Below are 25,439 nucleotides of genomic sequence, written 5' to 3' on the forward strand. Positions count from 1 at the left end.
CTAACTAATACATCCTCAGTAGACCTCGGGGAATGATGTTCATGAAGCTGGCAGGTGAAGGATAAAGTTGAAAAAGATTTGCACAATAAATCATAGATGAGACCATTCTGGTGAGATGAGAAGAAAGGAACTCGACTCAGAGGTCGTGGCAAAGGTCTTTCTTCATATTTCCTCTTTCCATTCATTTAAATTTTTATCTTGCCAAAATGAGGGGACAGAAGGTCTCGTCTTGATGAGTGGAACTGCAAGACTGCGTGCCAATACACCTGGTCTTGATTCATGCCAGCTGGGAGAGAAGCTTGGCTTCCCAGTGTTTTACTACTGTGGTTTCCTGGGCTGGGCAGCTGGGTGCCTAATAATGATAAAAACCATAATAATACTTCATAATTACGCACTGCCCTTTGCCAGAACTTGGATTTAATTACAATGACTATGACAGAACTGGCAATATCTCGCTCCCTGTTGGGGTGCAATACCCAAGGGCCTGGAAATATGAAGTGAAGTGGCAACTGCAACCTTCTCCTGCAGGGCCTATCCTGGCAACTTACCCAGAATGCTCTGGGTTTACAGCTCATCATCAGAAACAAAGAGTACTTTTAAATTGCCCACATGCACTTGGCATCGTCAAGTAAAATAGTGTTTATGAAGCAACTACTGCCACCCACGGGGCACAGCACCATGGAAGCCCAGGCCCGGAGGGGACCAAAGGAGTGACCTCATTCATAACCTCACCCCTGCCATGAGGTACCACTGCCATTACACTCTCCTAGCTCAGTTCACTGACCTTCCCATTCTGATTTGGGCTGAGGATGCTTTTGTGGCAACCTGATTCAGCTGTCAGGGAATTCACCGTTTAACACTTATTTTGCGAGCACCTATTGTGAGCCAAGGCACTGTGGAGGCATAAAGATGTATAAAGTATGATCCCTGCCCTCAAAGTAGCTAGCTTATCTTCTCATTAAGGGATTCATGTTCAGGCAGCTGTAATATAGAGGGATGTCATGGTAGATGAAAGGGAATGAAATTATGACACCAGGTGAAAGGGTCAGGGCCATTCCTTCTTTGAGAATAAAGAGAAAGGATGAGAAGATTGTGGGGTCAGGGTGGGAAGGACTTGAAGTGAAGAGACAGGCAACAATGTGAGGCCCTTATTACCCTCTGGTTATCTTGTTCACTTACTAGCTTACTCATACACTGTTTGTCTCATGCCATTCAGGAACCTTGTCACTTGGGTTCACCACTATATCCTGAGGTCTCAAACAATGCCTGAAACATAGTATAGTGATCAGTAAACACTGGCTTAATGAATAAGTGACTCGGGTTAGGCAGTTGGATGTAGAAACGGAGAGGAAAGGGCATCTAGGAAATATAACCAACATGACAAAGTTAGAAAGGGTTAAGAGGTATTTACAGCAGTGAGGGAGAAACATGGAGGATTACATGGCTCCTGGTTCTGGATTTGGGGGAGTGGATGGTGACACTATCAAAGAAGATAAGGAGCAGACGAGAAAGAGCAAGTTTTGAGGGTTTGTGTTCTGATTTGGATAGGTCATAATGAGGTTCAAGCGGAGATGTCCAGAAACGCCTATGCGTGCAGATTCGGACCTCATCACAGGCACACTCAGCCGTCAACGTGGTTAGATCACTCGGTGTGCAGTACAATGACTACGTCCCTACTGAGCAAAGCAAGGGCTGGGGCCCAGCTCTCGGGACCGACTCTCTTACCGAGTCTACAGATAACATATAGTAAGGTTGACAACCTGGGTGTTTATAGTCTCAGGGAAAAACTGGAGCGAGGGGTGCACTGGGGAAGAGAAAAAGCTTAAAGAGAGATGTAGCCCATAGAGTTCAAGTGCACTAGAGACCAAACAGGAATTTAAAAAGTGACCCTTGAACTTGGTGGGCCCCAGGGACGTCCCGGGTAGCCCGAGGGGACAGCTGTACTTGAAGCAAGACTCGAAATAAAGGGGCTCGCGGGCAAGTCGTCTTCTGTTTCAAGTTTGGAGGCGCTGGACCATGGTCATGGCTATGTCCAAAACAGAGGTGGCCAGGAAATTCTGTGAATGACGACACGGTTTCGAAAACGCCAGATGTAGAGTCCTGCTGGCGTCACAAAGCCTCAACTCTGCTTCTCCCCTTTCAGCCATTTCTAGGGCGGGGGCCCTTCCGCATAACGTGCCGGCACAAAGTGGAGGGCCCCGGGAGTCACGTCGGTGACAGCAGGAGTAGGGATGGGGCTGCTGGAATCCAAGGAAGTGCCCAGTTGCCCGTGCATCCTGCAATTTAGTAACTGGGTGGCTCCAACGCTGCAGGGAGCTGGGGAGACTCATTCACATTTTCCGACCCGGCACTCACACCCTCCATTCATCATTTTTCCTTTCCTTTTCCCCAGCGGAGTTGAAACCGGGGACAAAGCCTCCCTCCTCCTCCCACCCCGGGCTGACCTCCCGCCCCCGAGCCCACCGCGGGCCCGCCCCCGGCCACGTGACCCCCGCGGCCCCCGTGACTCGCCGCCTCCGCCCCGCCCCGCCCTCCGGCCCACGTGACCGCCTCTTTCCCACCTGACTGGCTCCTCCCTCTGCCCCCGCCCCCCGGGCCGGACCCGGCCGCCGTCTCAGCCGCCCGACTCCAAAATGGCAGCCGCGCACAGCGCGCACCCGAGCGGCCGGACCTCCCTGCCTCCCGGGCCGCCCCCCTCTCGCTCCCGGCCTCCCTCCTTCGGCCTTCACCTACACGCCTCCGGATTGGCCGCCGGGAGTCCCGCCCCCCCGGGGCCCCGCCTGCTATTGGTCACGGTAGGCTGCCCGTCCGAGAGGCGTGCCCCGCCGCCCCCCGCCCCGGGAGGTATTTTCCATTCCGGTGGGGGTTGGGGGGAGGGGGGAGGGGGGAGGGGAGCGGGGGAAGGGGGTGGGGGCCTGGCGGGGGCATCCGGCAGAGCTGGGGTCCCCGGGCTCCGTGCGGAGGCAGCGAGACCGCGCGCGGCCGGGCACCGGCGGGGACGGGACGGGACGGGAGCGGCGCGCGAGCGGGGGACTCGCCCTGTCGGTGACTGACTGCGCCGTCCGGGCCCGTCCGCCTGGCCGCAGGTGCCCCTGGATGAGGCCGCCCCGCGCGCCGCAGCCGGTGAGTGTCCCCGCGGCCCGCGCCGCCGCTAGCGGCCGCCTGCCGGTCCTCCGGGCAGCCCGCCCCCGGCCGGCGCCTCCACGCCCCGGGCAGCGAGGCAGCGCCGGCCCCGCGGCCGGGCGGAGGCGGCGGGCGGGGACCGCGAGTCCGGGCCGCGAGCCCTTGCGCCCCGAGCTGCGCCCCGTGGGGCTTGCGCTTAGTAGGCTCTCGCGGCGTCCACGAGCAGTCGTTTGTCTGGTGGGAGGGAGGGACGAGGGGCGCCCCAGGGGAGGGGGTCGTCCGGGGCCAGCGGAGGGCGTCCGCGATAGGGGTCGGAGCGAGGCCACCGGAGACTCGGGGCGCAGCCAGGCGCGCCGCGGGGAAGGGGCCGCCGGCCAGGTCCCGTGGGCTCCGAGGCTCCGGTCCGGGGGTCTTCAAGGTCGACGAGAAGCGGTCCAGCGGGAGCTGAGAGAGGGGACTGGGGTGTCGGATGGGGAAGGGACCGGAGCCCCCCCCGGGGGGGGGGTGACCCGAGGTGGAAAGGGATGCGCAGGCGGCCGCTGGAGGACCCTTCCGCAACTACTTGGGCTCCTGCTGGGCTCGGGTGCTGGGATTTGGGCGTTCAAGTAGCTGAAGCAAACTGACTTTCCGGAGAGGGAATTGCATCTGAAGGAGGATGCTAAGAAGCAGCTTAAGTGCACATGTCGGTCTGGTTCCCAACTTCGAAAGGCTGGGGGATTGGATTCTCGGGGTGATCTGTGACATTTTAGTTCGGCGTTCCAACCAAGAGGAGCCTTGCTGCTGGAACCTGTCAGTTATCCTTTATTTTAAAATGTACGTACGTGTTTGATGGTGTTTTACCAGTTACTGGTTTTGCTGGAAATGCTTATAAAACTGCACCTTGAAATTCTTGTGGCCGCCTCTACATCTGCTGAATATCCTTTCTTCAGGTCCCTCGGTCTATAGCTATGGCTTACTTCGCCCTGGCTTAACGGTTACAGTGGACTCTGCTATTAGAATTTGCTGCTTACTTTAATTCTACAAGATTATGAAGTAATTCGCCTTCTTTCTTTGCCTTGCTTTCAATTGTTTCTTTACAAGGTCAACTTTAAGTATTGTACTGGGAAGATGCTCTAAGAAAGCAGTACTAAAATGAGGCTGAGCTTTCTAACGGTTGAATATTAATGCCAGAGGCTTAGTTTAATTTTAATAATCCTGTATTTGCATAACTCTTGAGAATGGGTTGGGAACAGAGAAAATGCATGCCAGGGTCAGGCAGTGGCAGTCCACAGAATCTACCTCTGGCACCCGGTTGAGATTCTTGATGTCACTGAGAAGAGGAAGCTAAGAATTGCACAGCTAGATCTTTTCATCTTTTAAATGTTTTCTTAATCATATGGATGTTTTATGTGTGTATATATGTTTATATAGTATATGTAACATATATACTAATTCCTCACAATTTATAGAAGGAAAGCCTTTTTTTTTTTTTTTTCCTTTAGGGAGTACTTAAACGTTTTTGAGAAAATTTGTAGATGGTATGTTGCCCTGTAATGTAATTCATCAGAGAAAAATGTTCTGCAAAAAGTACTAATGTTTTCATTTGACACCTTTTTAGCTCTCCAATAACTGATGGATAATTACATTTTTTTTCTCCCTATTGTCCTTGAATTTTACAATTTGTCCTTAGGGAGAATGTACTGGCATACAAAACAGTAGCCTAAAATATTGAAACCTAACACCTTTTAGCAAGCATTATGATAGCTTCTACATTATTCACCTTGAGATTCATCTATGGCAAACTAGTGGTCAGAAGGCGTTCCCTTATCACCTTAGTTAAGAATGGGCAGTTTTCTCCTCTGGTAGAACTAAGGAAAAATAACATTTAATGCTTGCAAAATATTGATAATAACTAAATAGAATGAGGATAGGGAGCTTGGAAAAAAGATGTATGTACAGGAATCACATTTCTTTTAGAGCTGGGAGAGTAGACCATGGAGATGATTATTTTGCAGATCATGAAACCAAGGACCAGAGCAGTGGAAGGGACTCAGTTGCTAGTTAGTGACAGAGCCAGGATCAGTGGGCAGGTTTTCAGACTCCAGTCCAGGGTTTTTCTACATTATCACAATCACATTGTTAATTTCTAAAGAGTTGTAGTGCCAACTAGAAATGGTTTTTGGATTATTTGTGATGTTGTTCTAAGGTTGGAGAAGTTTGAGTTTACTTTTATACATGAAAGGATGTAAAACTGGATGCGCTTTTATTGGAAAGTTTTAAACACTATGCTTCATTGTTAGTGGAAGTGCTGATATTTCTCTCTCAGTGGAAAGAGACAAACTGTCACGTCATCTAGATTAAAATATTAGATGAACTTAGAGCAGGCTGGTGTTTTGTCATTTTTATGCTAAAAATTGCTTACAAGATTATCAAAATTCAAAAGGTTCCTGTGTTTTCAAAGTAAATTATATGAAAATTATTATTCTCAGTAAGTGTGGGAGTTTTGTTAGGTTAAAATAGGGTTTGGGGGGATCCCTGGGTGGCGCAGCGGTTTGGCGCCTGCCTTTGGCCCAGGGCGCGATCCTGGAGACCCGGGATCGAATCCCACGTCAGGCTCCCGGTGCATGGAGCCTGCTTCTCCCTCTGCCTGTGTCTCTGCCTCTCTCTCTCTCTGTGACTATCCTAAATAAATAAATAAAATATTAAAAAAAAAAAAAAAGGGTTTGGTACCTTTAGAAATAAGAGCAATACAAGAGAAATAATACAATTACATGATCATTATGAAAACATAATTCTTGTCATAGTTGTAATAGAGAATGACTGACTTTGTATCTCAGCCACTTAATAACATTATGATGTGTGGCAAGTGATTTAACCACCGTGTACTTAGGTTTCCTCATCTGTAGAGTGAGGGTAATAAAAGGACCCACCTCATAGGAGAGTTGTGAGGATTCACAGTGTTTCTTTCCTTTCCAACAAATATTGTACACAATTCTTTATGGTTCATTAGGTGTGTACCGTTTCTTTGTTTCTTTGCTATTATTGAAGTCACTTCGAGGCTACAAAAAATACCCAGAGAAATACAATGAGCACATAATAGCCTGTCTTACGGAGCTCTTAGTGCAGATGATGTTCTCATGTTTGTTTTCTCCTTCGTCTGCTCCTTTTGGACCTTTAATTAGGTATGCCTATCAAGTTAGAGTGAATGCATATATTTTTCTAAATGTCATCTGGAGACCCTTGTTGCAATGACATTATTCTACAATCAGAATGCCAGTGATTGATTTGGAGGTATTCTAGTGAAAATGTAATGCATTCCAAAGGCTTACTGGGTAAGCTTGGGTGAGGAAATCAAGAATTTATAAGATCTATTATTAATTATAATCCTCTCTGTCGATGAAACCAAGAGAAAATCCTTGAACCTTGTTTTCTAATAGGGGAATGTTTTGATGACTTCATTCATTATACTTTTAGGTTTTAGTAATAAGATTTGTGTAATTCCAATATTATAACATTTTGTTCTTTTTACTTTGCTGTAACCGGGGTCTAATTAGTGTTTGCATATGTGGTTTAGTAAATGTTTTTTATATGACAGTGGTGGACTTTTCCTAAATATTCTTTGGTTCTACCTTATCAGGTTCTCCTATTGGATTTATAGCAGCTCTTCTTCTGCTTATAGTTCCCTCAACTTTGATTCTCAGACACCTTTACCTCCTGTCACAACATGTAACTTCTTTGCCCATCACAACATGAGCATACTTTTTTATACCTCTTTTTAGACGTTAATTTCAACTATGTAAAAAATGTACATCACATATTTTTAATTGCTCTTATTTTTAGAGTTTCACTGAATTGAGTCCATTTTGCAGGTTAGAGATTAAAATCAGAAACAAATGTAGCTCAAAAGCATTTTTACTATGTTAGTGGTAGATTTTTGCCATTTTTTTCAGATCTCAGGCAGGCATTCTGTTGGTAGGTACTTCAGGTGATAAATATATGGGTCATCCCTTTAATCTGAAGTAATGCAGGTAGCTCCATGGAGCTTATCAGAAGCTTCCAGGATAATGTTTTTCTTTCACTGATACAGAATTTTAATATTTGAGAGTGACCAACTCGATCTTTTGATTAACTATTATATTAAAGGTTATGAAATTATTAACAATTTATTGGATATTTTTGGAATCATGGAATGCTTTTAGGAATTTTGTAGAACTTAAACATGCAGATCTTTTCTTTCAATTACATAATCTAATTATGTGAATAAAATATTTGTTTAAATATGATTCCAAAAGACATTAGAAATACCATTTTATAATAAAATATAACCAATCATTGCTCCATTTTTCACTAAGTTAAAAATTTTTTATATGTTTAAAAATAATTATGGCATTGTAAATTGCCAGTTATTCATATTTAAAATTCATGAATACAAGGACTGAGTCAGTATGGACCACGCAAACTACCTTCTTGGCTTTGAGGTAGACGTTAGAGAATGGCTAAGGGAAAATATGAATCATTTTCCTTACTCAATAAATTCTTTTTCTGAGTTAGCCAACTATCTTACTTTTTAGGGGGTAATGGAAAGAGGGTTTTGAATCCGCTTAGAGCAGATGTAATCTTGAAGGGTGACTGGATTTATGTTAATGTTGGGTAAATTTACATCTGAGTAGTTTAACTGAAAATTAGTTACCTGCCTTTATGGTACACAGAGGTGAAAAATTCTAAGGACTGACTTGAGAGAGACCAAATAAGTGTCACAATAACACTTATTGCCAAGTACAGTAGAGTAAGAATATATTTCTCCACAGTTCCTCTAATAATCCATAAGCAAAAGTAAATTTGCCTTTGCATTGATGAGACGTTATGCAATAATCTTTTATCAAAGCTAATAATAAGAAGCAGTGAGGAAGCTAATTTTGAAAAAAATATTTTTGAAACAAGCTTATCGCTCTGGAGTTGTCTTCAAATTATGACTTTCTTATTTTATTTGAAAACTACTATAACAGGGATAATAACGAGTCTTTCTATTCTGGGCAAGATTCTTCAGTTAGAGGTGGTAATCAAGTATTGATATACTGGGGACTCATGGGTGGTTCAGCAGTTGAGCATCTGCCTTCAGCTCAGGTCGTGACTGCAGCAGGGTCTGGGGATCCAGTCTCTCATCAGGCTCCCTGCAAGGAGGTCTGCTTCTCCCTCTGCATATGTCTCTGCCTTTCTCTCTGTGTGTCTCGTGAATAAGTAAATAAGTAAAATCTTAAAAATATTAAAACTATTAATATCAATATATAATATAATATTAATATAAAATATTAAAAATATTAACATACTGTATGTCGAGCAATTAAAAAGGATAAAAGCATAAGTAATGTGTGTATACTTAAAATGGAACATGAAAAGTAGAATGATGGAACAGGAATGATTTGGGAACTGAGCTTCATATGTGGTAGGTAGTCAGAGAAAGGGGAATTAAGAATTGTAGGTTGGAAAAAGAGAAATATGGAGGAAAACCAGGATTTTGTAGTTTAGCCCTAACATAGATCCTGGGTTCTGCAGATTACTGTGTTTTTGCATCAGGGAAAACTGGTGAAATATTCCAAAGCTGAAGAATAAATTTATTAAACATTAAATAAAACCTATTGGAAGAAGTCCATGTATTTTTTTTAAGGGTTAAAATATGCACGTGGCCAAAGAGGAGCTTATTTATCCAATTATTTAGTCCTTGACTTTAGTTATTAACATGAGACAGCAGTCCAGCCTCATTACCCTTCAGGGGATCAGTGCTCGAACCAATTTTATTTAGCATTTTCTTTCTTTTTTATAAATGATTTAAAAGACGGACTGGCAGTGAAAGTTGCCAGATTTGCAGCTGACTCTGTGTGCTGTTCCAGGTAGTTAACAGCCAGGCCAACAAGGAGAAGCTACAGGAACATCCTTTGATGAATTTCCGTGTGGCAGAGAACAAGATAATGCATTTAGGAGAAGATACTCCAAATTATATTTACAGGACCTGAGTTGTGACCCGGGAAGGGGATCCAGAAGTCATGGAGATAGCTTCTGTGAGGGCATTTATTGTAGTTGTTGCTGGGCCACAAGGTCCTGTAATGTGTGAGGGTTGTTGGACATAGATCTGAAGACAAAAATGATGTACATGAAAATGATTATAAAATAAATTATTTTTTTTCTTTTGCTGTTTACTATGTTCCAGAATAAGTGTTTTGCAGTCATTTTTTTTTTTTCATTGAATTCTCTGAACAAGTCTGAAAGATAAGTGGCATTGTCCAATTTTCTCAAAAAAAGGAAATTTGACTCAGGGAGGTTAAGTGACTTTCCCCAGTCACCCAGTCTGTGATGGCATAGAGACTAAAGCCCTTCTCTCTTGACTGTTAATCCTAAATGTTACCCAACATTTATTAACAGACATCTTTTAAAATTTATAATAGTTTAATTTAGGGTTTATGAAATGCTGTTTTTCTCCTTTGCTATGGCAGCTTTGGATGCCATTACCAGGAGAGACCATATCTATATATTTTGAAAGGATTTGGAGACATTCCTTAAATTCTTCATTTTTAAGGAAGAGTAAAGGATCTTTTGGTATACAGTTTTATCGTAGAGATTGGAAAACAGTACAGGCCATCCATAAAGTGTTTCTTTTTTTCACTATGAAATGTTGGATTATTATGAGCATTAATAAGGTAACATTAATAAGGAAAATCTTGTTTGGTAGAAAAGACACAAGTTAAGAGTCCAGATACCTGGATTCTTCAAGGGGTGTGAAATAGTGATGTGAAAAACATTAGGATAGCATTGAAATAGGTGGGCGTAGGGGAATGCTTGAGATATGTCTTGAGAGATGAGCAGGTGAAGAGGGATTGTGTTCTAGGCAGAGGAAAAGCAGTATGTTAGATGAATAATGACTTTTTTGAACTGCACTTTCCTCAAAGGAGTTAAAATATAAGAAAGTATCTTAAATTTTACTTAGATAGCAGCATCTGCTGTATATTGTTAACCTTAAAATTGCCAGTTATTTTACCAGTAAAAGTGGGTTTACTTGGAAATAGCAGAGAATTACATTCCAGAACAAGCAAGCTATGAGAAAACCACAAGCAAGCCTAGAGAACAAAGGAGAGGACCTCTCTTTCATAGAGGAAAGGGAGAAAGTGGGAGGAGGACTGTTACAAACAAAAAAGTTGATTGGAGTAAACTAGCAGTTGGAAGTATAGTGGCTTTCATTGGCTGAAATGTGACAGTCTTTCATTGGCTGGACTGTTGCTCCTCTGCTGGGACAGTAGAGTAGTAGCTAAAGGAGTACTGACTTGCAAGGTACCTCTCTTCCAGGTGGGTCTGCAATTGACAAAAGTGGTAAGGCCTGAGAACTCACCCTGCTGGCTTCCTGGCTCCGTTTTCAATGAGGTTTCCTTGTTTCCTTTTAATTTTCAGAGTATAAACTCTCTCTCTCTCTCTTTCTCTCTCTCACACACACGCACACACACACCTCTTGATATATGTTGATTTTGGAATCCCAAAAAATGAGGTTGCAAGAATCAAGTGAATATATGTGAAAGTACTTCATAAAATTTTAGGTGCTCTACCAAGAAGAGTGATAGAGGAATGCTGATGTTGTTATAAAGGGTGGACAAGGTGAAAACTTAGGAAGCAGGGAGAGAATAGTACAAGAGAAAAAACAGCAGAAATGGAAAAGGGAGGTGTTAAAGATGAGGGAAAAGGATATATGTGAAGAAACTTGATTTATAGTCCTCTTTGTACCTGTCAGTCAAAAGGAGGGTGATAAATCTATAACTGAAAACTTTTGACATTAATTTACTGTAAGGAAGCAGCTCAGCAGGCAGTTGAAACATTTTACTCACTTTTCCATTTAGTCTACACTGACCATGTTAAAAAGGCTATGAAAATAAGCTAATTGAGAGTTGGCTGTATCTTCTGATGGTTTCTTCAGTCATTACTTCTGTACAGGTTTAGCTAATGGCTTTAAATAGTATAAGGGTGATCATAAAAATAAAGCAAGCTGGACTGAGTTTCTATTTATTCTAGATTATTAAAAATGAAAAGACATAGTGTATGTAAGGAAAAGGGTGAAGTTTGATCCATCTAAATGAGTACAAAAGAAAATTAGGAAATCAGACAAGAATAAAGGTAGAATGGGAACAAATTGTCAATGCTCTTATATGCCATACAAGGAGCTTGGGTTTTTATTTTGTTTTGTAGGTGGGGAAGCAACACAAATAGTTTGCTGTTATAGAAATCTGGTTATAGTAGTAATGAAGAGAATAGTCTGGAGGAATAGAGATTGGAGATATTTATTCACCAAGTAATATATATGGCACGGTTAAATGAATGAAGTATTCTCTCTGGCCTCTGATAGGTAAGTCACGGAGATACCATTTAAGGTTCTGCCCTAGTTCAGGAAAGACATTATGGTAGTCTCAATTAAGGAATTTGTAGTGGGGATAGAAACAAGAGACTGATATCACAGATATATAGGAGTTTAAGCCCTCTGGACTTGGTTAGTGTTTGGAGGTGTTAGAAGCTGAAGAGGAGTCTAAGGTTCCTGACTTGGCAGTTGAATGATATGTGCAAGTTTGAGAGAAGGGGAATACGGGTTTGCTTTCAGGTAAGTAGTTATGCTTTTTAGATAAGTAATAACATGATCAAGATATCAGCTGGAAATATGGGTCTAGCTCAGAAGTGTGGCCAGGTTTATAGATAGGATTTGGAAGGCAAAAAGTTTAGAGTTGAAACTTGTGAAATTAAGTGAATAATGACCATAATTCCTAGATACTAATGTATGCAGAACAAAAAAGTAACTGTCAGTACTGGCACTTAGTTCAAGAATGTAGAAATTTTTAAAATATTTACCTTTTGTCCCCTTCAACTCAGCCACACCACCACTACCATCATCTATCCTTACAAAGAATATGTAGAAATATTTGCTGCCAGAAATACTTTAGTGTCCTTGAAACAGTGTACCACAGTACACTGGTCTTCTGGTACAACACTGGGAGTTCGTAACAAATGCACTTTCTTATCCCTCACTGAAATTCTCTTTGGAATTGTGTTTGGTTCCTTGCGCTGGTGAGATAGTCTGAACATATACTGAAGCCTGCAGGCTTTTTTCACCTTTGAGATCTAGTACTGAGCAGCCCTAATCAACCATGTCTTTGCCTCTCTTCCTCTCCTACCCTTCTAGCATTATAGAGCTTAAGGCTCTGGCAAATAGGATGCATTCCAAGAGGGAAAAGTAAAAAACATTGTAAGAGAAAGAACCTTGAAGAAAACTGTAATCTTTTCAATTCTCTTCCAAAGGTTCTACTCTTTAAGCCAGGGGATGGAGTTGGTGAGTCATTAAGAGGAGGTGTCCAAACTCAGTAAAATAAATAGCCCATCTATTAGGAGCAAGATCTTTTTAGTGCTGAGGGAATTTGGAAAAAATCTGAGGTGGTTTAACATTTAGTGGAAAAGATGAGTTTTTGGTTCACTTTTAAAGGAGGTAAAAAGTCAAGGCTGTGCAGCAAACAGTAAGAATACCACTATTAAGAGGTGGAGAAAACTGTACTGAGGAAGTAGAACATTAAGAAGAAAGTAAAGGAACTGGTCAATGGGATTCCTAATCTAAAATGCATAGTTCAAGTTCAATTAATGAGAAATTAGGGTAGTTAGAGGATCAAAGACTAAATTTGGAACTGGAAGTCCATGAAGCACATAAGTAGAAATTTGAGCATGAACAGAGGACTATTGTAATCATAATTGGAATAGCAATTAAGCAGCTATGGAAAATGACAACTGTTACAAACAGTTTATGATGTATATAGTACTGATTAGTTTATAAACCACCTAAATCTCTTATATTTTCCTTTTTTGTTATTATGTGTGTGCTTCTGTAATAATGTTTCTCAAACTTGCCTTGGCATAAAATTTATATGAAGCTCTTGTTTAAAATATAGAATCATCCCAGGGATACCTGGGTGGCTCAGCGGTTTAGCGACTGCCTGCCTTGGGCTCAGGGCGTTAATTCTGGAGTTCAGGGATGGAGTCCCACATTGGGCTCTCTGCAGCGAGCCTGCTTTTCCCTTTGCCTATGTCTCTGCCTCTCATGAATGAATAAATAAATAAATATGAAAAAATATATATAGATTCATCCATGATACATGTAACAGTAGTTAGTCCCTTTTAGTTGCTAAGTTGCATTCCGCTGATGGATATACTGTTATTTATTATTACCGTGGGAAAGGGTTGTTTCCAGTTTCCAAGAGACTAAAGCTCCTATGAACATTCTTGCACAAGGCTTTTGTAACATGAATATTCCTTATTTGTAGGTAAGTATCTAGAAGTCAAATTGCTGGGTTATAGGAAGGGTGTATATTTAACATTATGAGAAACTGGGGATCCTAGGTGGTTCAGTCGATTGGGCATCTGCCCTCAGCTCGGGTCATGATCCCAGGGTCCTGGGATTGAGTCCCATATCATGCTCCCTGTTGAGGGGGGAACCTGCTTCTCCCCTTCCCTCTGCCTGCCGCTCCCTGCTTGTGCTCTCTCTCTCTCTGCCTCCCTCCCTCCCTCTCTCTCTCAAATAAAGTCTTAAAAAAAAACATTATGAGAAACTAATGGAACAATTTCCATTGTGGGTTTACCATTATATACTAACATTGTCCCCTCATTTCTTTTACAGAAGAGTTTGGGTACAATTGATGTTCTTCCTTAAATGTTTGATAGAATTCACTAATGAAGCTATCTGGGCCTGGAGGTTTTGTTATGTTTTGTTTTTTTGTGTGTGTGGAAAGGTTCTTAATTAAGGATTCAGTTTTTAAATGAATAAATGCAAGAGTATTATTTATTTATATTCCTATTTTGGTAATTTCTGTCTTGAGGCATTTGTCCATTTCACCTAACTTGTCAAATTTACAGCTTGAAAATATATTACACATTTTATGAAACAGTATCTTCTTATAATGTCAGTAACATCTGTACTAATGTTCCCTTTATCATCTCTGATATTAGATGCATTTTTCTTTCCTCTTGTGATTAGTCTAGCTAGGGCTTATTTTTATCAGTCCTTTCAAAAATCAAGTTTCGGTTTTGTTGATTTTTCTCTCTAGTTTTATCTGTTCTCTAGTTCATGAGTTGAGCTCTTTCATTAGTTCCTTATCTCCTCCTTACTTTGGGTTAATTTGTTATACTTTTACTAGCTTTTAAGGTAAAAGCTTAGATCATTGAGTTAAATTTTTATTTAAAGAAAAATTATAAAAAAAAAAAAAAAAAAAAAAAAAAAGAAAAATTATCAGGGGATCCCTGGGTGGCTCAGTGGTTTAGCGCTTGCCTTTGGTCCAGGACAGTGATCCTGGAATCCCAGGATCAACTCCCACATCGGGCTCCCTGCAGGGAGCCTGCTTCTCCCTCTGCTTGTGTTTCTGCTGCTCTCTCTCTCTCTCTGTTTCATGAATAAATAAATTAAAATTTTTTTCAACTTTTAAAGCCATAAATTTTCATGATCATTTCATTCAAAATATTTTCTTTTTTTTCCTTGTAATTTTTTCTTTGATGTATGGATTGTTGTGAAGTGTTATTAGCAAATAGTTTCCAAATATTTGTGATTTTCCACATATTTTGTTACTGTGTTTTCGTTTAGTATCATTTTGGTCAAATAACATATTTTTAATAATTTCAATCCATTTAAGCTTTTTGATTGGTTTGTGGCCCAACATAGGGTGTATCTTGGTTAATGTCAATGTGTACTTGAGAAGAATGTATCTTCTGTTGTTGGGTGCTATGTTCCATAAATTGAGGTTAAGTTGGTCTTTGTATATCTTCTATTTTTACCAATTTTCTATTCACTTGTTCTACAAGAAGAGTTGAAGTTTTTACCTACAAGTTTGAATTTGTCTGTTTCTCCTTTCAGTTCCATCGGATTTATTTCATGTTTTAAGTACTTACATGTGTTACAGCACATTTAGTAATTAAGTCTTATTGATGAATTGATCGCTCTGTCATCATGAAATACTCTTTTTGTCACTGGTAATTCTCTTGTTCTGAAGTCTGTGTCTGATATTAAAATTTCTTTTGATTAAAATTTGCATGGTATATCTTTTTCCATCCACTTTTAACCTATTTATGTCATATATATTTATTTATTTTTGTCATATACATTTAAAATGATTTTTGGATGTACAGCATGTAGTTGGATCTTGCTTTTTTATCCAATCTAACATCTTCATAAATTTGGTTTGTTTAGACTATGAGTTGGCAAAACTATGGCTGGCAGACCAAATTTGGCCTGCCACCAGTTTATGTAAATGTTTTATTGGGATAAAGTCATGCCTGTCCATTTACATACTGTCTATGGCTGCTTTTGTGTTATGATGTCAAGGTTAAGTAGTTGGGATAGAGACCATATGGTCCTTAAAGACTAAAACATTTTTTGGTTCTTTACAGAAAAAGTAAGTTTGCTAACCGCTAGTTTAGACCATTTACATTTAATATAATTATTGATATGATTGGATTAAAATGTACTGTCTTACTGTTTGCTGTTCTTTTTTCCTTGGTTTTCTATCTGCTATTGGGTGGGTTATTTTTAATAACGGTCTGCCCTCAAATAATATGCTGTTTCATGTATAATGCCAACCTTACATAATGATATACTCCCATTTCCTCCCATCTTTTGGGCTTTTTGCGTCTTACATTTTGATTTTATGTGGGCTTTAAGCTCCATTGCTGGTTTTTGCTGTGTCAGTCACTTATCTTTTAGAGCAATTAAAAATGAGAAAAATGGGGTACCTGGCTGGCTCAGTCCGTTAAACATCTGCCTTTGGTTCAGGTTATGATCACAAGGTCCTGAGATCAAGCCCCAAGTCTGACTCCCTGCTCAGTGGGGAGCCTACTTATCCCTCTCCTTCTACCCTCCCCCCACTCATGTACGTGCGCTCTCTCTCAAATAAATAATACTTTTTTAAAAACGAAAAAAAATCTTTAATTTTTACCTTCATTTTAACTTTTTTTTGTGTCTAGATCCAAATTTGTGTCAGGTATCCTATTCCTTTTGTTTGAAAACTTTCTTTTACATCTCTTATAGTGCAGCTTCCCCTACCCTGTTATTTGCTTTCAATTTTGAAAGCTATTGTTAGGGGATATAGAATTTTAGGTTTTCAGGACTTTTTATACTACTTTTAACACTTCAAAGATTTTTTTTTTTTTTTTCTGTCTTAGTTGCATAGTTTCTGATGAGAATCCTATGGTGATTCTTTTATTTGTGTTTCTGGATGTAATATGCCTTTACCCTTTGGTTGCTCCTAAGATTTTTCTCTCTTTGACTAGATTGCAACTTTATTATGATGCCCCTTGGTGTGGCTTTGTTTCTGTTTATCCTTGGGGTTTATTGAGTTTCTTAGATCTGTGGGTGTATTGTTTTCATTATATTTGTGAATTTTTTAGCCATTTCTCTTCAAAATTTTAAATTCCCAGGGGTTTCTTTTGTCCTCAGATTTCAGCCCTACATGTGTTTTTTTGGCCATTTAATATTAATTCACAGGTCACTGAAACTTTGTCCATTTTTTTCTTCCAATCTTTTTTTCTTTTCCTTCAGTTTGAAAAGTTTCTGTTGCTCTGTCTTCAAGTATACTGATTTTTTTTTAAGTCTCCCTTGTCTAATATACTCTTATTTCCTACCAGTTAATGTTTTATGTCAGGTGGGGTTTTTTGTTTTTTTTTTTATAGCTCTAGAATTACCTCTCGTTTTTCTAAAGAAAAATTTCCTTTTTTGTCTTGAAATTTTTCTATTTTCTTCATTATGTTCATGTTTTTCTTAAGCCCTTAAACTTTTTTCTAAATGCTCTTTTAAAGTCCTTGTATTAGAAGTTCTCTGGGCACCTGGGTGGCTCAATCATTTAGGTGTCCAACTCTTGATTTTGTCTTAGGCCATGGTCTCAGGGTCATGGGATTGAGCCCCACTTCAAGCTCTGTGCTCAACAAGAAGTCTACTGAGATTCTATCTCTTTCTCTCCCTCTGTTCCTCCGCCACTTGTGCACATACTCATTCTTTCCCTCTCTCTCCCCCATCTCAAATAAGTAAATCTTTAAAAAAATTTTTTTAAAGTAAAATCCTTGTATTAAAAGTTCTCCTAATCCCTGCCACTTCTAGATCCTGATTACAAGTTACTATTTCTTATTTTTTCCTACGTAATTTTTTATGGAGTTATGTTGAGCGTCTTGACTTTTTTTTTTCTTTCATGACTATAACATTTTGTTCTGGCAGACAAGAAATTTATTTGTGGATCAGCTTGATCTTTTGAGTTCTGTTTTCAGGGTTTTTTGGGTTTGAGTTTTTGGCAATTGTAGAACTGCTTTCAGTGTAGGGCTAGTTTGGGCCCACTACTGAGGCATGCCTTTTCTTGTGACTCCCTTGATTGCCTCATGTCTTCATTAAGGTTTATTCACCCTAGGTTGGCAGAAACTGAATGATCCTGGCCCGGTGTGAACTTTTGAATTTGTTTGGGTTAGAGCTCCCCTGTATTTGTTATTTTTTTGGAAGTTGTTCTCTGTCTAGCTTCATAGATTTTCATACAGCACAGATGCGGATTGGTATTTAGCCAGAAATTCAAGGACACCCTTTTTGCAGGTTTTTGGAGCATTTATGTTTCGTTTCTTCCTTTGTGGTAATATGCCCTACAAATTCTGGCTTTTTCATACTTCACAAATTCCAAGCTCTGTCACCTCAACTCAGTGAGATAGTTGCCTCTACTTGGGTTTCCTTTGCACTGAAAGCTGGGACAGTCTTTGTGCTCACCTCATTTGTTTCCCTTCTTTCAAGGCCTGTTTATCGGAAAACAGTTGTTGCATATTTTGACAAGTTTTCTATTTATGGCAGGAGGACAATTCTGGACCTTGTTTTATTCTCTTTTGCCCTCATTTTTGAAGGATATTTATGCTGGATACAGAATTTTAACTTGATAGCATTTTTTCCCACTTAAAGCACTTCAAAGTCATATTTAAATATCTTCTAGCTTAAATTTTTCTGATAAGAAGTTAGTGATCATTTTTAATTTTTACCTTTGTTCTTTTGGTGTAATACATCCCCCACCCACCCCTGACTGGTTTAAAGATTCTCTCCTTTTCTCTTTACCATTGGTTTTCAGCATTTTGTTTATTCCAGGACTAGCTTAGTCCTGATACAGAGCCTTTCTGGGGTCTCTATCAAATGCATATGATATTCAGTGAGGTCTGTCCACTCTAACTACCAGGAATTTGAATGTCTCCCAGACCTTTGCAAGCTCAAGTAGTTGTTCCCCTCACACTCTGTAGTTATTTTTCACCCCAGATTTTATTTCTTGGTCTCATGAGTCTTGCCTTGTGCATATGCAGGTTAGTCTCCTGGCAAAGAATTAGGAGGGATCTCTTCAGATTTCTGAAACTTTTTCTCACCACAGCTCCCTTCTTTTTTGTGTTCTGTTTCTTAAAATCCAGTGACTTCATTAGCTTCAAACTTCGAGTTCTGTTTCCTCAACTCAGTGAGATCTCTGTGTTCTTTTTGGGTTGCCCTTCCATGTAGCACAAGCAGAAAAAAGTTGGGGCATTCAAGGATCTTTGTTTCCCTTCTGTCAGGAATCACAGACCTGCACTGCCCAATATCTGCAAATAATATTTCATGTATATTTACAGTAGGAAGTCTAGCCCTGTACCAGTTACTCCATCATAATTGTAAATAGATGTGTAAGATTTTAATTTTTTTGAAAATCTTTATAACTTTTGATATACTTCTTAGAGTATGGCTTCATTATAAAGAATGCTAGCTCATATTTTAATCTTTAAGCCATGCCAGAAAGAAAGAAGAAAAGTTTTTTTAAAAAAAAGAAAATTTTTGGGATCCCTGGGTGGCGCAGCGGTTTGGCGCCTGCCTTTGGCCCAGGGCGCGATCCTGGAGACCCGGGATCGAATCCCACGTCAGGCTCCCGGTGCATGGAGCCTGCTTCTCCCTCTGCCTGTGTCTCTGCCTCTCTCTCTCTCTCTCTCTCTGTGTGACTGTCATAAATAAATAAAAAAAAATTTAAAAAAAAAGAAAAATTTTTTAATTTTGAAAATGAAACATAAAAATTTTAAAATGACAAAAGAAAAGGAAAGAAAGGAGGAAAAGAAAGATATTCAGTGTCTCAAAACCTAGAGTTTAACATGATCATCTTCATAATTTCAGACATCTCCTATTGCAAATATACATGTAGAAGAATAACTTTAGTTTTCAAATGAATTCATGCAATTCATATTATTTCAGTTAACTAATTTAGTTAACAAATTAATCTGTTTGAAAAACAACACTGGAGGGAACCCCGGGTGGCTCAGTGGTTTAGTGCCGCCTTCAGCCCAGGGTGTGATCATGGAGACCTGGGATTGAGTCCCATGTCAGGCTCCCTGCATGGAGCCTGCTTCTCCCTTTGCCTGTGTCTCTGCCTCTCTGTGTGCATGTGTGTGTTTCATAAATAAATATATAAAATCTCTTAAAAAGAAGAAAAGAAAACAACACTGGAGAAATTGCTTATCCACAGGTAAAAATTTTTTACTAGAAAATATTTCCCTCTAAGCTTATGAGATAAACTTATGGAAAAAGCCTAAGAGGTTAGAATCATGTTGTAGATTGCATGCTTTAATAGGTCTGCCATATTAAAAGAATTAAGTGTTGGCGAATACCTGCTTCCCCCCCCCCCCCATACCTGCTTTTAGTAGCACATAAATTGATACAACTTTCTAAAATGGCTATGGTAGCTCAAGCTGCTAGAACAAAATACCATGAACTTATGGTATTATAAACAACAGGGGATTTATAAACAGTAGAATTTATTTCTCAAAGTTCTGGAGGCTACAAGTCCTAAGTAGCATGGCTGGATTCTGGTGAAGACTCTTTTTAGGGTTGCAGACTGCAGGCTTGTTTCTTTAAGTGGTAGAAGAGAGCTAACTAGCTCTCTGGCCTTTCTTATAAGTGCTCCACCCTGATGATGTAATTACCTCCTAAAGGCCCCATTTTAAAATACCATCACATCAGGGATTAGATTTCAACACATGGATTTTGGGGTTCACAAATGTTCAGTGCATTACAATGATAATTTGGAAATGCTCAGAATCCTTAAAATTGTTCATACCCTTTGCCTCAAAATTCCATCTTTGGGAATTTATTATAAGGAAATAAGAGATGTGGGTGCCTGAGTGGCTCAGTCGGTTACACTCAGGTCATGATCCCCAAGTCTTGGGATTGAGCCTTGTTTTGGGCTCCCTGCTCAGTGGAGAGTCTGCTTCTCCCTGTGCGCCTCACCTTACTTGTGTGCTCTCTCTCTCTCTCCCATGTTCATGCTCTCTCTCAAATTTTTTTTTTAAAAAGTAAAGCATGCATTTAAATATATGTATGGGTATGTATTATTTATTCATTACAATCCTATTTATAATGTTAAAAATGGGAAGCCTCTAAATGGTTCAATTATGCTACTGTATGACCAAATACTATAAAACCATTATAAATCATGTTCTTTAAAATTTTTGTTTAGTATACTAAAAATGACTTGACAAATGATAAAAATCATGGTTTTAGGATGTTTAAAGATGCATAGTATAAGAAAACGTTCACAATGCAGTAACTGAAAAAGTAGAGTGATACTTTTGAGTATTTTAAAAAGGAAATCTTTATTTAAAAGGATTAAAAAATAAGTAAATAAATAAATAAATAAATAAATAAAAGGATAAAATAGGGGCAGCCTGGGTGGCTCAGCGGTTTAAGCGCGCTCTCTCTGCCTGTGTCTCTGTCTCTCTCTCTCTATCGTGAATAAATAAATAAAATTAAAAAAAAATAAAAATAAAAGGATAAAATATGCTAACTCTGAGTAGTTAGATTATGGGTTATTTTTCAATCTCATATACTATTTAATGTTTTTCATGTTTTCTGTGATAAGCATGTACTCTGATGTTAATAATCATCCAAAAAATAACTTGCTTTAGTTTTTTAGATTTTGTTAAAATTAGTGATTGGGAGGATGAAGGAAGAAGGATTTAAGTGATTTTTAGTTTTGATCCTCTTGATCATGCCTCTTTTCCATTTTTGCAGATTCAGAAACAAGCTTTATCAGTATAAATCTATTGAAAGTGATATTTATTCTTAGATGTATAGTATATATTCTAAACTTTTTTTAAAGATTTTATTTATTTATTAATGAGACACATACGGGGGTGGGGGGCAGAGACACAGGCAGAGGGAGAAGCAAGCTCCATGCAGGGAGCCCGATGTGGGACTCGATTCCGGGTCCCCAGGATCAGGCCCTGGGCCAAAGGCGGTGCTAAACCGCTGAGCTACCTGGGCTGCCCTCTAAACTTTTTCTAAACTAAGATAATCTCCCATGTTTTATAGTTTAAAATTATGAGTTTCTATCAAGCACTTCTTTGTACACTTGAGAGATTGAATATTGCTTTCTTTCCTTTTTTCTGTTTCCCAGAGATTTTTGTTTTTTAAAGTTTTGTTTTACTGTTACTGTCTACCTTCTTGCAGGTGTGAATGTTAAGAAAGAAGTCAGAGTCTTTAGTTTTCTCAACAAAACATTACATTTGCTGTTTCTCTCCTTGGCATCTTGAGCATATGGACCTGGTGCTCTTCAGGAACTCACTGTAGTGTGACTCAGCTTCACATTTTTTACTATATATAGAACATGTTAGAAATCCAACAGAGAAAGTTAATATTCAGAAGAAGAGACAAAGGAATGTTGTGGTTAATGAAAAAAAGAAATAGACACATCCTCCAGGGAGGTGCCATTCATACCAGATCTTAGAGAATGACCTTAACTTGGGTAGTCTGGTGTCTGTTCCTCAGCAATTGTAGGTCCAGAAATTCATTTTGGTCAGGGGAAGTGATTTCATGCTAAGCAAATTTACTGAAGACTCATTTGGAAAACAAAATTAATTTCTTAATATACATTTAGAAATAATATCAAGCTAGGATTCTTTGGCCCACATCATCATTGTAGGGCTGTGACTACCAAAAGGATATGAACAATTGGGTCTGCTGATCAGAGTGTGTTTCCCAAGGCTTGGCACAGCGGTAAATTCTCTCATCACCTCATTTTTAAGCTTTGTCAGGGGCTCTGTAGCTCTAGGCAAATTTCTTAACCTCCTGAGTCTCCATTTTCTCATCATTAAAATGATAATAACTAGGTATCTCATAGTATTATTTTGGGAACTAAATAAGGTAATCTATGTAAAATGACCAGAACAATGCCTCACTCCTAGTTGCCATTCCATAATTGTTAAGATGACTTGCTTTCTTTTACTTCTGGATTTGAGACCTGGCAGTTGATAAAGATAATCTTTTCTTGTTCCCTGCAGACATTGCTGGAAACTTATGTATTTGTGTTGTAGAGGTACTAACACAACTTGATTTATAAGAATATTGTTCTGAGTCATAAAATTTAATTCAAATCTAGTGAAGAACTATAATAAGTCTTTTCACATGGAGCTATTTTGTTACCTTGAGACTAAGGTAAGAATCATTCTTTTAAGGAATTCAGTAGTGTTTGCTGTTCTGATTTGGCATTTCTAAAACAGCGTGATATTTCTTGTAAAACAAAGTCTGGATAACATTTAATAAGCTGTTTTTACTTATAGCTGACAACTTAGTAAGGTTTATGTTCTATGGTTCATATTTCTAATTTATTATATTCATAAACTGTGATGTTGTAAAAGATGTGATCCAATTCCATCTCTTTGAGATGAGATTTCTGAGACCCAGGGAACCAGGCTGAAACTGAGCCAGACAGCTGATGCATCGTAGGGGGCCTCCTGGGATTGTGAGGTGCCAGTGCTGCTAGGCCCAGGACAGTGAGACCCTTGATATGAGTTTTTGCTCTGGAGGAGGCCAGGTGAGCAGCCAGCTCCTCCTTTTCACATCAGCATCATTTCTTTCACATGATTCTGAGAAGGCAGTAGTGAATTCAAGCAGTAAGCTTGCCGTTAGTCCTGAGATGCAGATATTCTGAGTGAGTCTCTTCTAGAAGACCGCCCTGGCCTGCCCTTCCTTCCATGCTTAGCCATATCCAATCAGAAGTGAATGAGAAAATGTCCTTTTTTGTGTGTGTCAAGTACCATGTTTGCTAACTAGGCACCATGGAAGAGTTTGGACTTAGCCAGGAATTTTACATGGCAGAGCTGAGGCAGGCCTCTGCCCCAGCATACTCTTCTCTTCGCTGGATTCCAGGGCCTCCCTACATCAGCCAAATTTGTTTTCTCTTCTGAATTATCACTTGACTTGTATGGGAGACTTACTAAAAGAATGTTTTGACATCTATTTAGATGTTATCTCTAATTGTTCTTTATAGTACTTTCTTATTTACAGTTGTGGTATCTAATTATCTCATGGGTCTGTATCTTCTGCTTAGCTAAGTCCTTGAGGACTATACCATTGTGATGTCTTTTTGTACTGCTCCTAGGTATTGAAATATTTTAAGCATTTGGTAATTAACTTGTCGATCAATAGGTAAATATTTGTTGTCGGTTTTTTAATTGCAGCAAACTACATTTTAACATCCTTTTAGTTCTTGCAAGAGCTGTATTTGCTATTTAAAGCTCATATCCTCAGAAGGTTTTAGATTAAAAAGAGTTATAAGAGTGCACTTGTCATTTGAAAAGAATTGAGTGCTTCCATAAATAATTCACATTGAATGTTTTAAGAACTAGGAAAAGTTAGGGACAGCAAATAAAATCATTTATTTATATAAATGATTTTTGGTCATCTAGTTGTGTTTTTGTTTTTTAAAATCACAGTCTGAGAACTACTAACTTTTATGGCATTCAGCCAAATATATGTATGGTTATGAAAAATAAGCTATCTTGAATTGTAATCATACTTTGGGGACTTCATTTACTATGACTATGTCTTAGGAAGAAAAAAAAAAGAAAGTTTCATGTCTTTTTATGATGGGTTATAGATTGGTGTAGTTATGACCAGTCTTGGTACTTGGTTCCAGTCAGCATTCTTGCCCCTCCCAGAACCACACCAGCTTTATTGAGAAATAAAAATTGTGTGTATTTAAGGTTACAGTGTAAGATTTGATAAATATATATATTGTGAAATGATTACTGCAATCAAGATAATTTATATATTATTGCCTCTGGTAGTTACACACACCCCTCCTTTTTTGGTGAGAATATTCAGGATTTACTATCAACAGATTTCAAGTGTGCAAATATAGTAATATTGACCATAGTCACCATGCTGTATATTTTATCCCCAGAAATTATTCATTTTATAACTGAAAGTTCCTACCCTTTGACCAACATCTCTCCCATTTCCCCCACCCCCCAGCCCTTGGCAACCACCATTCAACTTTTATGGATTCTGCGTATTATTGAAATCAAATAGTGCTTGTCTTCCTTTGTCTGGCTTATATCACCCAGCTTAATATCCTTTAGGTTTATCATGTTGTTACAAATGGTAGTATTTATTCCTTTTTTTGTGGCTGAGTAATACTTCATTATATGTGTCCCATTTTCTTCATCCAGTCAGCATTCTTGTAAGTATATGTTGTTTTTTGTTTCAAGTGGAATCAGATGAGAAAAATATGGATAAACCATTGTAAATCTTTAACTGGTATTAGAAAAAACAAGGTATATACCATACTGAAAATGGACAATAATGTCATTTCCACTCCAAGGACTAAAGTAACATCTAGTGCAAATGTGGAATATTCAGTCAGACTTGCTTTGGATTTGGGAAATGCTGTATTTCTTTTATCTCAAATTATCTTTTTTACACGGTGATATAAATATGTGTTTGGCTGATACTAGATATTAGCTTCTGTGGTTGGTTGAGGGATGTATTTATTTCTGAGTCTAGAATTTATACCTATGCCATATCGTTGTAAGTGATTTTTAAAAATTGAATTCTCGTGCCTCTGAATGTTCCCATTGTACTGATGTACACATACTCAAAACATTTGCTTTAGAACTAAAAATTAGTCCTAAGATAATTTATACTATATATTTTTAAAAGCTTAAAAATTATTAAATTAATATACAGTAAAATTGATTTGGGGGGATATACAGTTCTGTAAATTTCAACTCATATGTAGATCCATGTAACCACCACCACGATCAGGATACAGCATAGTGCCATCACCCTAAAAACTTCCTCATGCTATCTCTCTGTTATCACACCTTTAATCCTTGACAACCACTGATGTTATACAAATGAAATTATAACTTTGAGACTGGTTTACTCTGCAGTCCATACAGTCTTAGTTACTGTAGCTTTAGAGTAAGTTTTAAGACTAGTTAGTATGGTTTGCTTATTTTATTCTTCCTTTGCTTTTGAT

The 25,439-nt window shown here is 39.1% G+C and overlaps 1 protein-coding gene and 1 long non-coding RNA gene across 6 annotated transcripts in view; one reads left to right on the top strand and one right to left on the bottom strand.

The window, feature by feature from the left end:
• Nucleotides 1-1,515: 1,515 nt before the first annotated feature.
• LOC111097739 lies at nt 1,516-4,097 on the bottom strand. 3 transcript variants are annotated; one of them, XR_005365876.1, is made up of 2 exons: nt 3,945-4,097; nt 1,516-2,276 (listed from the first exon to the last, which is right to left on the bottom strand). It is a non-coding gene; the product is annotated as an uncharacterized LOC111097739 (long non-coding RNA). The 3 variants fall into 3 exon arrangements; XR_005365877.1 differs by lacking the exon at nt 3,945-4,097 and adding an exon at nt 2,734-2,781; XR_005365875.1 differs by lacking the exon at nt 3,945-4,097 and adding an exon at nt 2,562-2,650.
• Nucleotides 2,638-25,439, top strand: part of SOCS5 (suppressor of cytokine signaling 5) — a 61,522-nt gene continuing 38,720 nt past the window's right edge. The window contains exon 1 of one of the 3 annotated variants that reach the window (XM_038551216.1): nt 2,638-2,795. The gene's annotated coding sequence lies outside the window, so the exon portion shown is untranslated. Of the gene's footprint in view, nt 2,796-2,974; nt 3,124-3,606; nt 3,937-25,439 lie in introns of those variants that run through there. The other 2 variants (XM_038551214.1, XM_038551215.1) reach the window with 2 other exon arrangements.

The sequence above is a fragment of the Canis lupus genome, chromosome 10 (genome assembly GCF_011100685.1).
Source record: "Canis lupus familiaris isolate Mischka breed German Shepherd chromosome 10, alternate assembly UU_Cfam_GSD_1.0, whole genome shotgun sequence".
NCBI lineage: Eukaryota > Metazoa > Chordata > Mammalia > Carnivora > Canidae > Canis > Canis lupus.